This window comes from Sus scrofa, chromosome 2, assembly GCF_000003025.6.
Source record: "Sus scrofa isolate TJ Tabasco breed Duroc chromosome 2, Sscrofa11.1, whole genome shotgun sequence".
Lineage (NCBI taxonomy): Eukaryota > Metazoa > Chordata > Mammalia > Artiodactyla > Suidae > Sus > Sus scrofa.
In genome coordinates this window covers 108,211,368-108,227,010 of record NC_010444.4, presented here as the reverse complement: position 1 = coordinate 108,227,010, position 15,643 = coordinate 108,211,368, and the positions used below count along the sequence as shown (strand labels likewise).

General features: G+C 39.0%; 1 long non-coding RNA gene across 2 annotated transcripts in view; it reads left to right on the top strand.

Moving 5' to 3' along the window:
* LOC102164448 overlaps positions 413 to 15,643 on the top strand; it is a 28,468-nt gene continuing 13,237 nt past the window's right edge. Inside the window, exons 1-2 of one of the 2 annotated variants that reach the window (XR_301917.2) lie at positions 413 to 475; positions 11,304 to 11,438. This is a non-coding gene — a long non-coding RNA (uncharacterized LOC102164448). Of the gene's footprint in view, positions 476 to 507; positions 621 to 11,303; positions 11,439 to 15,643 lie in introns of those variants that run through there. The other variant, XR_002342111.1, reaches the window with a different exon arrangement.

Below are 15,643 nucleotides of genomic sequence, written 5' to 3'. Positions count from 1 at the left end.
TTCGATCCCTGGCCTCACTCAGTGAGTTAAGGATCTGGAGTTGCTGTGAGCTGTGGTGTAGGTCACAGATGTGGCTCTGATCTGGGGTTGCTGTGGCTGTGGTGTAAGGCTGAAGCTACTGCTCAGATTGGACCCCCTAGCCTGTAAACCTCCACATGCCATAGGAACGGCCCTAAAAAGAAAAGAAGAAAAAAGAAAATAAAAAAAGGGTCTTTGTAACTTTACTGTTTCAAAAGTAAATATAGAAGAAAAGCTGCAATTTTGCTTTCCGTGGCTTTGGTTACCCGTGGTCAACCAGGGCCTGAAAATGTTAAATACAAAATTTCGGAAAGAAATAATTTCCAGGTTTTTAAGTTGCATGCTGTTCTGAGTAGCTGGATGAAATCTCGCGCTTCTTGCTCCGCCTGCTTAGCCGCCATCTTTGTTATCAGACGCACTGTGGAGGTATCGCTGTGTTCCGCGCATGTGTGTTCAGGTAAGTTCTTTTACTTAGTAAAGTCTTCGAAGTGTAGAGTACAGTGCTGGGAATTTGGATCTGCCAGAGAGAAGCCATGAAGTGCTTTCTTTAAGTGGAAAGGAAAGAAAGAAAAGTCGTCTAGCCGAGGCTGCTAAAATGTATGGTGAGAAGGAAACTCTAATTCCTGAAATTGTGAAGAAAAAGAAATTTGGAGTTCCCCAGTCATGGCACAGCAGAAACAAAGCCGACTAGGAACCATGAGGTTGTGGGTTCATCCCTGGGTTCGCTGAGTGGGTTAAACGATCTGGCCTTGCTGTGAACTGTGGTCTAGGTCTCATATGTGTCTGGAATCTTGCGTGGCTGTGGCGTAGGCGGATAGCTGCGGCTCCACTTAGACCCCTAGCCTGGGAACCTCCATGTGCCTAGGGTGCAGTGCCCCCCAGAAAAAGAAGAAAAAAATTTTTTTTGGTAGTTTGCTGTCGCACCTCAAGCTGCTAAAATCAAGGTCACAGTTGCAAGTTATATGCTTAATTAAGATGGAAAAGGCATTAAATTTGTACAAGGTATTTTGAGAGAGAGAGAGAGACCATTAATTTACCTTTTAAATTATAGCCTATTGTTATAATTATTCTACTTCATTATTAGCTATTGTTGTTAATCTCTTACTATGCCTAATTTGTAAATTAAACTTTATCACATTTATGTATGTATAGGAAAAAATGGTATATAAAGAATCTGGTACTGAAGTTTCAGGCATCCACTGAGGGCCTTGCAAAGTATCCCTCATGGATAATGGTCAGGGGGGAACTACTGTTTTCCTCTTCTTTTTTTTGGCTGCACTTGCGGCCTGTGGAAGTTCCCAGGCCAGGAGTCCAACCCTCACCACAGTGACAACGCCCTATCTTTAGCCTGCTGTGCCACAAGGGAACTCTGTTTTCTTCTTAAAAGCAAAATATATTTCCAAAAACTTGAACTTTGTGTCCAAGGATTTTAGAAAGTGAACAAAAGGGAACTAAGCAGCTGAAGTCCTGTGTTCAGCATAATGTGTTGATGAACATTTTTATTTTCCTGTCTTGATGGTAGAAATTGCTAGGAATTTTCTCTCACACTGTAAGCAAGTGATGCCAACAATTTGAGATTTATAGAGTAAATCTCTTTTTTTTTTCCACTACCCTTGAACAACATTTGCTAACTTTGTTACCATTCTGCAGTATGTGTGACCATTATATTTACATATGTGTCACATTCTCAAGTAGACCAGTTTATGGACTGCCCTGTAGCCAGTAGAGATCGTAAGTATATCACTTCCAAATTCCCACAAGCAGTTGTAATCCCTCTCTCTCTTTCCTAGTTGAGAAGGCGCATTGGTCATTAAGTGTGATGAGAGTATTGGAGAAAGCATCGGCTCTACTATAATTTAATTAAAAAAATCATTCCTAAGCTTTGATATTTTATTATACAGAATACCTCATATCTGATAGAGACAAAATGTTTCAGAGCATTACACCTGAAAACAGCTTTTATGCAGAATTCACCAATTAGATCATGAGAAATGATAGGAGTGCAAACACTAGATTTTGTTTCATTTTGCTTTCAGTGCTTTTATTTTTTAATAGCTAAAGGCAGATTGATATAAAAATATATACATGGAGAAGGATCATTCTCATATCTGTTCTCTTTAACTCTTTTCTCTTTCTTGCTTCTTTTGGTAACATATTCAGATTCTTACTTGTGTTTCTTCATGTAAGTAGAAACAAATACAGATGTATGTACTTACTTTTCTCCCTTTTCTCCCCCAAATAAGACTACTCTATTGTTGTACATCATGCTTTAAAAAAAAAATTTAACAATCTAACCTAGGACACTCAGTATTATATGCTGTGATAATATACCACTACATGGGAGATATATATATATATATATATATATATATATATATATATACACACACACACACATTTCCTTTTTATAGCTACACAGTCTATATCATAAGTTCAATACTGATGGACAATTCAATACTGATGGAGAAATTCTAATCTTTTATTACTGTAAACAATGTTGCAACAAATAACCTTTATATATGTTACTTTCTACATGAGTGATGTAAATATGTTCTTACTAAAAAATAAGTGTTTCAAATGATGTGAATTTGGGGGTCCAAGAAATTCAGAAACTTAAAAATAAAAGAGGAGTTCCCGTCGTGGCGCAGTGGTTAACGAATCCGACTAGGAACCATGAGGTCGCGGGTTCGGTCCCTGCCCTTGCTCAGTGGGTTAACGATCCGGCGTTGCCATGAGCTGTGGTGTAGGTTGCAGACGCGGCTCGGATCCCGCGTTGCTGTGGCTCTGGCGTAGGCCGGTGGCTACAGCTCCGATTCAACCCCTAGCCTGGGAACCTCCATATGCCGCGGGAGCGGCCCAAGAAATAGCAACAACAACAACAACAAAAAGACAAAAGACAAAAAAAAAAAAAAAAAAAAGAAAAGAGCGAGACTTAAAAAAAAAAAAAGAAATTCTGATAGCCTAAGACCCTTTTTTGGTTCAGTAGGATAAACTACCAAAGGTGAGATTGCTGGTAAAGGATAAATAAATTTGTGGTTTTTATATGTTGCAAAATTGTAACAGTGGCTTAGGAGTTCAAAGTTGTCAAACTTTTGTATTTTTGCCAATCCTATGGATGAAAAAAAAAAATCTCTATATGCTTTTCATTTGCATTTATCTTGTTATGGGTGAGGTTAAGTATCTTTCATATGTTGTGGATTTTTGGTCATATTTTTATGGAGTTCAAAAAGTCCTGTCTATATTAGGAGATTAGCTCTTTGTTTTGTTTTGTTTTTGTTTTTAGGGCCGCACCAGCCAGCAAATGTAAGTTCCCATGCCAGGGGTCTAATCAGAGTTACAGCTGCTGGCCAATACCACAGACACACTAATGCCAAATCCAAGCTGTGTCTGTGACCTGCACCACAGCCCATGGCAATGCCGGATCCTTAATCCACTGAGCGGGGCCAGGGATAGAATCTGCATCCTCATGAGTACTAGTCAGATTCCTTACCACTGAGCCACAACGGGAACTCTGAGAGTTGCTGTTTCTAATATGAAGGGCATATAATCTTTTCCAGAATGTTTGTTTATTACTTAGCCTATATAACTCATCCAGATTTAACACGGAGGCTTTTCTTTGCAAGGGCTCCAGCTTTTTCTAATTTCTTCATCTTTGCTCTCACCCCAGTGTCCCCAACCTTCTGTATTAGTCATCTCCTTTCTCTACCTCAAATCTCCCCCTGTAGCTGGAAGTTACTGAATTATCCTCAGGAAGCATATTTTTGTATCTCCTATCTTAAACACATAAAGTATCTTTACCTTACTTTGCCTTCTATACTTTTTCCTTTGTATCCAAGTTTCTTGAGAGGAGCGTTCTCACTCTGTCTCTTTTGTTTCTCTCCAGAGCTCCGAGCATTGAAAGCCACCTCTATGACTTTACAAATGCCCCCTAGTTCTCAAATGGTTGTGTAGTTTCCCCCTCCTCACACTTCATCTCTCTTGCAGAATCTGACACTTCACTCCCTCTTTCTTGACATCATTTCCTTCTTTGCTTGTTTTCATGATACTATCCCTTCCATATACTTTAACTGTTCTACTCACCATATCTTATTCTTCTTTGTTGTCCTCATTATATATGCTCAAGTATTTGACTAATACATATAAGTCAGGGACCCCTGAATCTGTGTCTACATTCCAGAACCTGGTACTCAAAGACCGGATATCCACATCCAAATGCCCATGATGTATGGGCCACAAACACCAGTCTCTCCCTCCTCTGCCTCTCTCCACCCACTCACTTCTGTTTTTCAGACTTTGATCAAGTTACCTAAGTACTTTTGATTTTGATTTATTAATAAGTAAAGTGGGGTCTGTAATAGTACCTATCTCATAGAGTTATGAAAATAATTAAATGGGGAAATAAACTGTGGCAATGAGGAATCTTTCAGATTTCCCCTTCTTCTTAATATTGTAATTGTTAATTACAATGAACAACTATAATGAACAATTAATAAATTGACAATTAACCATTGTTAATTACAATTAACAACTGTTAATTAAAATTGTTAATTATGATTATTAATTATATTAATTGTACCATTAGTAGATTTAAAAATTTTGTTTAAATATCTCCTTTTCTGGAAAGTTGTTACTGGCAAGGACTGTAATTTTGACAGTGATTTTGCTTTCAAGGAATGTAAGTCTAGTTGAAAAAGCAGATAAAGGAATGAATCATTTTTGTAATGTATGAAAAATGTTGGGTTAGAGGTAAGACATTTATTGAATGTCTATTATGTGTCAGATACATTATGTCTGGCACATAGTAGGTGTTCAATAAATATTTGTGGAAGGAGTGTTTATAAGTTGGTTATTACTACTAACAATACATGTCAAAACGATATAATATACTTAAAATTACATGTAGTTATTTAAATCAGCTTAATTTCCATGATAGTAAAATGTGCTACTACTGGGCTTTAGGACTTTGTTCATACTAGTATTTGTAGGGGATATGTTAGAGGCAATTTATGTTAATAATTATTTCTGTTTGTAGAATTAAAAAAAAAATTCTAGGAGTTCCCGTCGTGGCGCAGTGGTTAACGAATCCGACTGGGAACCATGAGCTTGCGGGTAGAGTCACTGGCCTTGCTCAGTGGGTTGAGGATCCAGTGTTGCCGTGAGTTGTGGTGTAGGTTGCAGATGCAGCTTGCATCTGGTGTTGCTGTGGCTCTGGCGTAGGCCGGTGTCTACAGCTCCGATTGGACCCCTAGCCTGGGAACCTCCATATGCTGCGGGAAGCAGCCCTAGAAAAGGCAAAAAGACCAAAAAAAAAAAAAAAAAAAAATTCTATCCACAATAGTCAGAACCTTTGGGTTTGTAGTAAATGAGGACAATAAATAAAAAGTTAATCAACCATATCCTTTTTCTGTCACCCCGTGAAGGATATATATATATATATATATATATATATATATTGTCTTTTTGCCATTTCGTGGGCCGCTCCTGGGGCATATGGAGGTTCCCAGGTTAGGAGTCGAATTGGAGCTGTAGCTGCTGGCCTACACCAGAGCCACAGCAATGCTGGATCCGAGCCGCTTCTGCAACCTACACCACAGCTCATGGCAACACCGATCCTTAACCCCCTGAGCAAGGCCAGGGATCAACTCACCACCCCATGGTTCCTAGTCAGATTCATTAACCACTGTGCCACGACAGGAACTCCGATTGAAGGGTATTTTTTTAGTCCTGGAATTAATGTCAAAAATCATGAACTCTATAATTAGAACAAGGAATTTTATGTTATCTCAAATTAATGGCATTTCTTCTCCCCTCACAATATCCTTTATATTTATCTAGTTTCATGAAAAAAAAGGCAGTCTGCAGCGAAGTCTCTCAGAATACCACATAAGTGGAGTCTTATATAAAGTAAACAGACTGGAACAGAAGAAAGAGGCATAGTTATAAATGCTTTAAAGCCATTTGAACTTCTTGTTAAGTCCCAGGGTCTATTTTCATGTCTATAACTTAATATAAACCCTGAAGGACCATTTTCTGACCATTGCCTCATTGTTATTTCACATGTCCCAACACTGGGAGCATAATTTATGTGTTGATAATTTATCTTGGAAGTATAAATCATTCCGTATTTTCAGGGTAGAAGTCATATGGTTTAGAGTCACAGGAAAATTGCATCAGCATTCCATCTTTATAATGAATGACTGGGTTTTATATTCCATTGACCCATGGAGACACTAGAGAATTAATGTACAGTACTGCATGTGTCATATACTAGGCTTGACATGTATAAATATTCCGAAAAAAGTACTCATTTAGTTAGCTGGATTATTTAACAGATTTAGCAAAAATAGTAATCCCTTTAGCAAACATTTGTTACTATTGGCTAAATATTTGTGATAGATCTTTGTTAAATGTCTGCGATTTATATACAGTGGCATCAGAAAGAAAGAGTAAAGCAATCATAGTTCTATAACAATCTTAGTTTCTGGTATATATGAAGCAGTTCCTATCTTCCTTAATCTCTAAGATTCCATTAAATAACTTGATCCAGGCTAAAATTGAATATGATGCCTGGCACTGTGTCATATTAATGCTGTACTGCAGTTTAGAAACAGATTAGACCTTTGGATTGAAGTTCAAATAGTAGCTTCCTTTGTGAGGCTTAACATGAAGAATCAAATAATCTATGTTGAGGATACTGATGTTCTACAGAAGGTAGAGCTCTCCTTCTTATTTGTTTTTCAGTCAGCCTTAACAAATTACTTTAATATTGTTAAAGAATATTCAAGATTAAAAGTATAGTGGAGTTATTATTTTTTCCTCTACTTCTAAATAAGAAAAAAGGAGAGAGAAAGAAACCAAGTTTCCCTTTTCTCAGTTCTAAAGTGCTGAAGTTAGGCAATAGAAATAGATGTACTTTAAAAAATTGGGTATCAGAGTGAAAGTATTAAGTTGTGGTTTAAGCAATATGCTGAAAACTGGGTAATAATTCTAGGTTCATGTGTGGTTTCACATTCATCAGGTACAGTCCAAAGTGTGTCACTTCCAATACCTTCAAGGGGGAAAAATGGACCTAGATTTTAAATAAAGAAAAGGTTGTAATTAGATTTTAGACCTTAAGTCATTAGTAATTTCAAAGTTTGTTATAGTCATGTTGCTTTGAAGGTTATAATAATTATTATCTCATTAACTGATAGCCCAGACACTACATTCAAGTAAGTGTTAATTTGGCAGGATTTTAGCTTTTTTTTCACATCAGTATACCAAAGGAAGGAGGGCTATGTAGCCTAAGTGAGGCCAATGAACTTGATGGCTGGAACATGTCTTCCCTTTCTTCTGAAAGTTATAAAGTTTTAAAATTTCAAATTTCTCTAGGGCTTTGTACATCATGGACATTCAGTTAATAATTGGCTGTAGCTGCTATGAGCATAGAATATAGAATCCATTTCCTACAATTAATTCTTACTATAGACATAGGAGGCTATGGGATTTCCTTAAACCCTCCTCTTCTTTTTTCTCTGCTTGTTACCTCAGAATTTTTGCAGATTTTCTATTTGTAATCACTAAAGCTATCCTTATGTGTTCAGTAGCAGAAATATTAAATGATTTTTCTGAGTGTAACTTTCCTTATACTCCTTATACTCATAGGAGCCTGATTGAGTGAAGGCTAGGTGTTCACACACTCATGGTGCCATTTGTCTAACTCGGGGTTTCTCAATCCAAGAACTATTGAAATTTAGGGCCATATAAATTCTTTGCTGTTGGGGGATATTTTGTGCCTTATAAATGTGTTTAGTAGCATCCCTAGCTTTTACCCACTAGTTCAGCAACACTATCCCAGTTGTGATAAACAGAGATGTTCCAGATAGTGCCAAATGTCCACTGGGGGCCACATCACCCTCAGTTGACAGCTATTGCTCTAATTTATTGGCTTGATGATAATTTATATTTTGAATCTGTCTGTTGCCATGTATGTAGGGGACTTCTTCATGGTCCTGTGTTTCTTGAATCATACATGTAAGGAAATTCTGGTCTGTATAATGTATATCCTCACAGACTGTCAAGGCATCTCAGAAAAGATACAGATAAAGAAATACAATCTCCTAGTGAAAATGTGTTGTGCCTTTATTGTGTAGAGTCAGAAGATAACTTTCCTTATTTATATGAGTCAAGATTATAAGCAAAGTTCTCTGCACAGTGACTAATAAATCAACAGCTACCTTTGTTTTTGCACTTTTATTATTAATATGTTGTAAAACTGTATGTTCCCTTCACCTCTGAAATCTGAAATATCACCACACTTTGCAGTTACTTGGAACAGCAGTTATCTCTTTGTCATGTGTCCTTTGGCCTGCCAAAGAATATTAAGTGCTCTAACCAGCTGACCTACTACTGAAGTTAAGTTGCCTTTCCTTTACCCAGTGACAAATAGAAAGTAGAAGAATTTCCACTAAGAACATAATACATGAAGTTTTTCTTCTAGAGCCATAGTAGTTTTCTTATAAAGTCACTACATTTAAGAATAGAAGGTTCAGGAAGTTCCTCCTGTGGCTCAATAGTAATGAGCCTGACTAGTATCCATGAGGATGTAGGTTCAATCCCTGGCCTCATTCAGTGGGTTAAAGGATCTGGCATTGCTGTGAGCTGTGGTGTAGGCCGGTAGCTGCAGCAAAAAAAGGAGTTCCTGTTGTGGCTCAGTGGAAGCAAATCTGACTAGCATCCATGAGGATGCAGGTTCGATCCCTGGCCTTGTTCAGCAGGTTAAGGATCCAGCATTGCTGGATGTCACTGATGTGGCTCAGATCCCGTGTTGCTGTGGCTGTGGTGTAGGCTGGCAGCTGCAGCTCTGATTCGACCCCTAGGCTGGGAACCTCCATGTGCCATGGTGTGGCCCTAAAAAGACAATAAAATAAAACAAAACAACAAAAAACAACAACAAAAAAACTTGAATGAAAAAAATTTTATAGTCCTTCCTTTTTCTAAAACAAATTACATTTGCTTGTAAAGCCCTGTTCTTCATGGATGGCTAGAAACTCCGTCTCAGTCATTAATGTGACTCCCTTTCCTTCAAGGTTTAGCTAAAATGAGAGGGTTTGAAGCAGTCCAGAAGAAGATAGATAGTATTCTCAACTCAGCTCCCCACTGGACATTGGGGATACTCTCACTAAGCCTTTGATTCTTCATCTGCCCTGCTTTTGCATGTAATCTTTGATGAGGTTGTCAGTTTCAGCCAGGCTTTTCTGGGGAGTTACTGGGCGGGGGGACACCAAATCATTCTTCAGGGCCCCGCCAGATACCATGAGTACAATGTCTGCTACTCCCCTAAACCGACCCAAATCTCCTTCCCATCTTTCTCTTTATAGCTTCCTCCTGACCCACTTTCCTCATGAGTTAATCACCATAATCAGGTTGAGAGATTCTTCCCTTGAGGAACACCATGTTCTCCTTTTTAGGAGTAGGTGTGATGAACTACAAGCTAAAACCAATAAGTACTTTTTTTTTACTAACTCATCCTGCTAAACATGAGTCATCAACAGATTATGTGGAATAGGAGTGACACACTTACAGAGCTGACCTCATCCTCAAAGTTCCTGATGTTTTTCCAGCATTTACTAAATAAATAAACATTTCTAGAGCTCAAAACTTATTATTGTATGTTGCCTTTAGAGGTATGCCAATGACTTACGAAAATATTATTCAATCCACTGCTTTTTTCTCCAGATTTTTCTATTCTTTAATTACTTGGGAAGAAAATGTTGCTTGTGACACTTAAGACCTGACCCAAACTATTCCTATTTACTGATAATCGTGTCAGTTCAGTGATTACACTGGCTTGTAATTATATTCATGCTGGGAGAAGGGTCAATATAATTATAGGCTGAGAGCTGAGATTGGATTGATGGATAACTTTGTATGGACAGTCTTTTCAGGTGTGTGCATAGATGCACTCAGAACTCTCAGAGTGAAAAACCCTGTAGTACATTTCAGCTTGCATGGTAGTGGTCAATTACTAAGAATGAGGAGATAAAAAAAGACCTAGGCCAAGGGCAATACTCTTGTGGGTGTGGAGAGGTCCAGGACCAAAGTTCTGCCAGATTTCAGTCCTTCCCTTTCCAGATCTTGCTCAGCAGCATTCCTTGAAGGCTGCAGACAAGTTCACACAACCTAGTCCCTGGGCCAATACTGGTCACTTCTGCCAGTACATACAGTAGGATGCTTCTGTCTCCCTCAGTGTGGGTTTGGAATTTATCTAGCTCCTGTAGGTGGGGTGGGGTGGGGTGGGGTGGGGTGTGGGTCCCTGAGATGAGCCACTAATCACTTGATCACCATTTTACAGCTTTCTTCTCAGTCTTCAATGTGACATACTCAACTCATCAGGTGCTCTGTCTGCATTATAAATACCTTGCCTGGAAGAGTGCTCTAATACCAGCTCATTTATATGGAGGCTGAATGTCTTATTTATCTCTTAATGCTCCTTGCTTCCTGTGCCTGTTGAGATTGTTCTCTCAACCAGAATTGCTACCACAGCTGGGGAGCTCCTGTCTCCTATGCCACTAGTTTGTTAGGTGTCAGTTCTGGTCTGGTTGGCACCAGAGTTCACTTGGACACTTGGGCAACCATGGTTTAGAGCATTGGTCACTGTCTGAGTTATGAACTCTGGCCCTTCCTATCTCCTTTTTCACAGCAACCATCATTAACTGACGTCTCAACATGCCTCACTGGTTGGCTACCATTCTACCTGTCCAGTTTGTCCTGGCTACACCCACAGATTTTTTTTGTTTGTTTTTTCAGAATTCTTAAGCCAGCTTACTCAACAAACCTAAACTCAGGAATCACACTGAGATCAACCTGTTTCAATTTGTGTAGCAGTAGAGGGTCTTGGTTAAAATTTTTTTATTTGTGGTCACGAAACTTCCTATCATAAACACTTCTCTTTGGAGATTATTTCAGGGGAAGATTTCAAAATACTGTCCATGCTGAGATAATTCATTGTTCTCTTACTGTGGAGAATGATGAAGGAAGATCAGGACAAGGACAAAGCTCACTTATTCTCAGCTCCCTCCCACACCCCCCTTAATAACAAGTCAACAATCTGAAGGTCTAGGGATCATCTCCAGGATGAGTCACAGATTTCAGATTCACACACAAGTGACCCCAGTGCTTGCAGTGCATGCTAAGACAGGGAGTCATCAATTAGAGGTTTTAGAGGCGCAGGTTTTGTTTTAAGGACATTAGGATTCACACTTGCCTATGTGTTCAGACTCAATTAACTGTTTAATTTTCACCAGGTTTGGTGATACAGATGTTTCCTTTGTACTGGAAGTGTCACTGCCAGTTAACGAAGTATCTCAGCTCATAAATCTCTCCTGCCACTCATCCTGACAAGTTGGAAAGGAAGAGGCTGCCTACAGATGGTGTTTCAAGTATGTACAATGCAGTGGGTTCCAAACACATGGGGGCTTTGTTCAGGTTGCCAAAACTCTCTGTGCTCTTACAGATAGCCAATGCATCTGATTAGAAGAGATCAATTTATAAGCAGTGTTTCATGATGAGATGGAGAAATATTGGCTTTCTTGGCTAAGGAGCAAATTTAAACTGAGCCGTATGGATAAGTGAGGAAGCAAGAGTTACTAATTTTAAAAAAGACTCTTGTCCCAGATCTTCTTTTGGCACTTTACTTCATTAGTATAGGAGGTCTCTCTAGTGTGGCTTTGTCAGATTATAGGTAACTGTGATCGTGGACAGTGGCACCAAAATCCTTTGTAATTGTGATGGTTCCCCGTTCCCTTAATTCTCTGCAGGCTTTTCATTAGTCACAGCTATTGTTCCCTCATCACTGGCAAAAAGATGAATGTTAATTTCCATGTGGAGTAAGGGATCCAAAGCTGAAACACAAATTTTTAAGAAGGGACTATCATGAAAGTAAAAGATACCCGGAGCAAGGAGAAATTTCAGTCTTGGGGAAAAATAGATATTCCTGTTTTTTCTGTAGTACTGAGAGCTCCTCAGAGTTATCCTCTGTGTTTTTAGCACAGTGCCTTGTTTACAGGAGGCACTCAATAAATATTTAACTATGTAAATAAAGGCATGAATGGCATTGCCTAATACAAGCAATTAATACTAAAGTTATAATAGGTGAGTTTTATCTTCACTAAAGTTTTCTTTGAAGTGTATAACAAAGTAAGATTGCAAAACTTTAGAGAGAGGAGGAATGAGGTGACTATTCAGATTGATTCCATTATTTAAGACATAATAATGATGATATTTATTTGGTGTTTACCCTTTTAGGCATTATGCTAAGGGTTGAACATGTCTTATTTGTCTCATAATAATGCTGTAAATAAATGCTTGCCCATTGCATAGACAAAGAAATCAAGGCATAGATGGCTCACACAGCTAGTAAGTGATGAAGCCAGGATTAAAACCAGGCTGTCTGACTCACTCTTTCTCATTTTCTACTTTGGCTGTTGCTCAAACTCAAAAGAGGTTGGATGATCTGTCCAAGGCTGTCATGTGATGGGGTCTCAGAATTTATCTCATGACTTTCATCCTATAGCTTTTTCTTCTATAACACATTTTTTTTTTGAGTGAAAAAACCTTTTATGTAACTCATATCCCTCAAATTTCAGCCTAAATCACAGAAATAATTGGAGAACTGGTGGTGGTGATATGGTATGGTATATGTTAGAATGCTGTCAGAAGCAAGTCATAGGAAATCCTGGATCAGGTGGCTTAAACAATATATAAAATGTATTTTTCTCAAAACAAGCAGCCCCAATATTGGATGGTGTTGAAAAATAATATAAGTACACTGACACTTTTATGGATATTTATGGTACTAACCATTTATTAGTGAGCAAACAAATGAAAAGAGTTCACATCTATTGTCCATGCTTGAACATGTCCCAACTCCCTACCCCTTTAATGCCTCCATCCACTATTTTGTATGAGAGAATTACTGAAGGTAGTCTCCAAGATTCCTGAGGCAAGATACTGCCACCCTTATAGCTGGTTGCATGCAACCCGAATTTTTAGATTTCATGCCTAGGGACTGTCTTGTTTAGGAATTTATCCTGGGGCAATATCCCAAGGAGTATAGGCCTCTGATCTTGCTCTTTATTCTTGAAAAAGTAGGAAGTATCTATAAAATAATTTAAGCTAATCCAAGTAACTTGAAAACCTTTAATTTCACCACTGAGAACCCAATTTTAACATTCATCGTACTAATCAACTGACTGCTATTTTTATCACTGAAAGATCTTTCTTGACATTTAATATGTTAGTTGGCAAAGTGTAGGTTACTGAGGAAGACACAGGTAACAGAAGTTCTTGAAATGGCCCTTCCTTATGAGAGTGCCAGCAGACTACTCCTGCCCTCTTGATTGTCATGTTTCATTGACCACTGCTGTACAGGGAACTGTGAGTAAAATGGTTAGAGCCAGGAGTTCCCGTCGTGGCGCAGTGGTTAACGAATCCGACGAGGAACCATGAGGTCGCGGGTTCGGTCCCTGCCCTTGCTCAGTGGGTTAATGATCCGGCATTGCCGTGAGCTGTGGTGTAGGTTGCAGACGCGGCTCGGATCCCGCGTTGCTGTGGCTCTGGCATAGGCCGGTGGCTACAGCTCCGATTCAACCCCTAGCCTGGGAACCTCCATATGCCGCAGGGGCGGCCCAAGAAATAGCAACAAGAGATAGCAGCAACAACAACAAAAAAAGACAAAAAAAAAAAAAAAAATGGTTAGAGCCAAACCCAAGTTACATTCATATAATATCACAATGTATATCTAGAGTGTTTTAAAGTATAGTAATCGTAACCATGGGATCAATATTGGTTAATTCAGCAATTAAATGAAATCCTCAAGAATCCCTGGCTTCTTCCCTGCCATCTGACTGTGTCCTTGACAACACCTCTGATGGTAGTGAGATGGCTGCTCAAGTTTTAGCTGTTGTCACATGCAGACTTGACACTATTTCAAATACAAAGGGGGCAGAGGTAATGACACCCTTCTGTGTGCTCCTCTTTTCAGCAGCAAAGAAACTTCACACAGAAGCCCCTTAGTAGATTTCCCCTCATTTAATGGTTCAGAATTATATAGCATTTTTTTTTTTTTTTTGGTCTTTTTAGGGCTGCACCTTAGGCATATGGAAGTTCCCAGGCTAAGGGTTGAATTGGAGCCGTAGCTGCTGGCCTACACCACAGCCACAGCAACACGTCTGCCACCTACACCACAGCTCATGGCAATACCAGGTCCTTAACCCACTGAGCGAGGCCAGGGATTGAACCTGCACCCTCATGGATACTGGTCATGTTTGTTACGGCTGAGCCACGATGGGAACTCCAGCACATTTATTTTAAGGCAATCATTGGGAAGAAAAATGGGATTGTTTTTGACATTGGTAAGCTTTATTAGGGCTTTAAATCATCTGAGGAGTGGGAAAAAATTAGAGCATTGTGGACAATAATGAATAAGGAAGAGGCGGTTGTGAAGGCGTGATCTACCATGTGTGGAATGATGATTTATCTTTTTTTTTTTAGGTTTGAATATCTTTAAGAGCAACATCCATCTTTATTTGACCCTTTATCCCATATTCTCCCTTAGTCCCAGCTCTCTTTGTTCTTTTTTTCCATTGATTTGTCTTTGCTGCTGTACTCCCATTCACTGAGAATCTTCAGTTAATACCCCAACATCTTGAATTAGAAGAAGGAAGTTGCAGCTTTAACGAGCATTTCTAGCTTTGGTAGTTAACCTAGAGTCATTTCAAGCTCCCTGATGCATTCTTATCTCAGTGTGTGCTGTTTATCATGTTAAATCTGGGATAAATTCGTCAGGGAATATTCTTGACTTGAGAACATAGAGACCAGAGGAAAAAGACTTGCCAGGGTACTGCAATCACTGTAACCATCCCTTAAGAATGCTATTGTCAGGCCATGTGCTCTCCCTTTCCTGTCCAGCTAGAATCTTACTCAAAACAAGTGCTTGACATTTTTCAAAAAATGTTTGATTTCAATCTATCATGTCCAACTTTTCCTCTACTCCTGGCTAGTTTTAAGATGAAAGAAATTGCAGGGTGTTTTAAAAGCAGACTGGAGAGTCTGTGTCAGAAGATAAGGGCATGTTCACTAAATATTTACTTCTTCTGTGTCTTTAGAGAAAAGAAAGTAAAGACTGTACAAGTCAAGAATCTTTGCTGGAAGTGACAGAAAATGAACCAAACTTTGTACAGATGGTATAATTGGTACTTACAAGCGTAGGCTTATTCAGTGGAAAAAGCAGCAAGACTAGATGGCAACTGTTCAGTATTATTAAAAAGGTATAGTCAGGGAAATAAAAGTTGATTTAATTGAGATTTTTTTTCGACTTTCTTTTTATATAAGCCTGATTGGGAGTTAGTGACTAGAAAATATAAATAACCTTTTTTTTTGTTTGTTTGTTTTTTGTTGTTGTTGTTGTCTTTTTTTTGTTGTTGTTGTTGCTATTTATTGGGCCGCTCCCACGGCATATGGAGGTTCCCAGGCTAGGGGTTGAATCGGAGCTGTAGCCACCGGCCTACGCCAGAGCCACAGCAACGCGGGATCCGAGCCGCGTCTGCAACCTACACCACAGCTCACGGCAACGCCGGATCGTTAA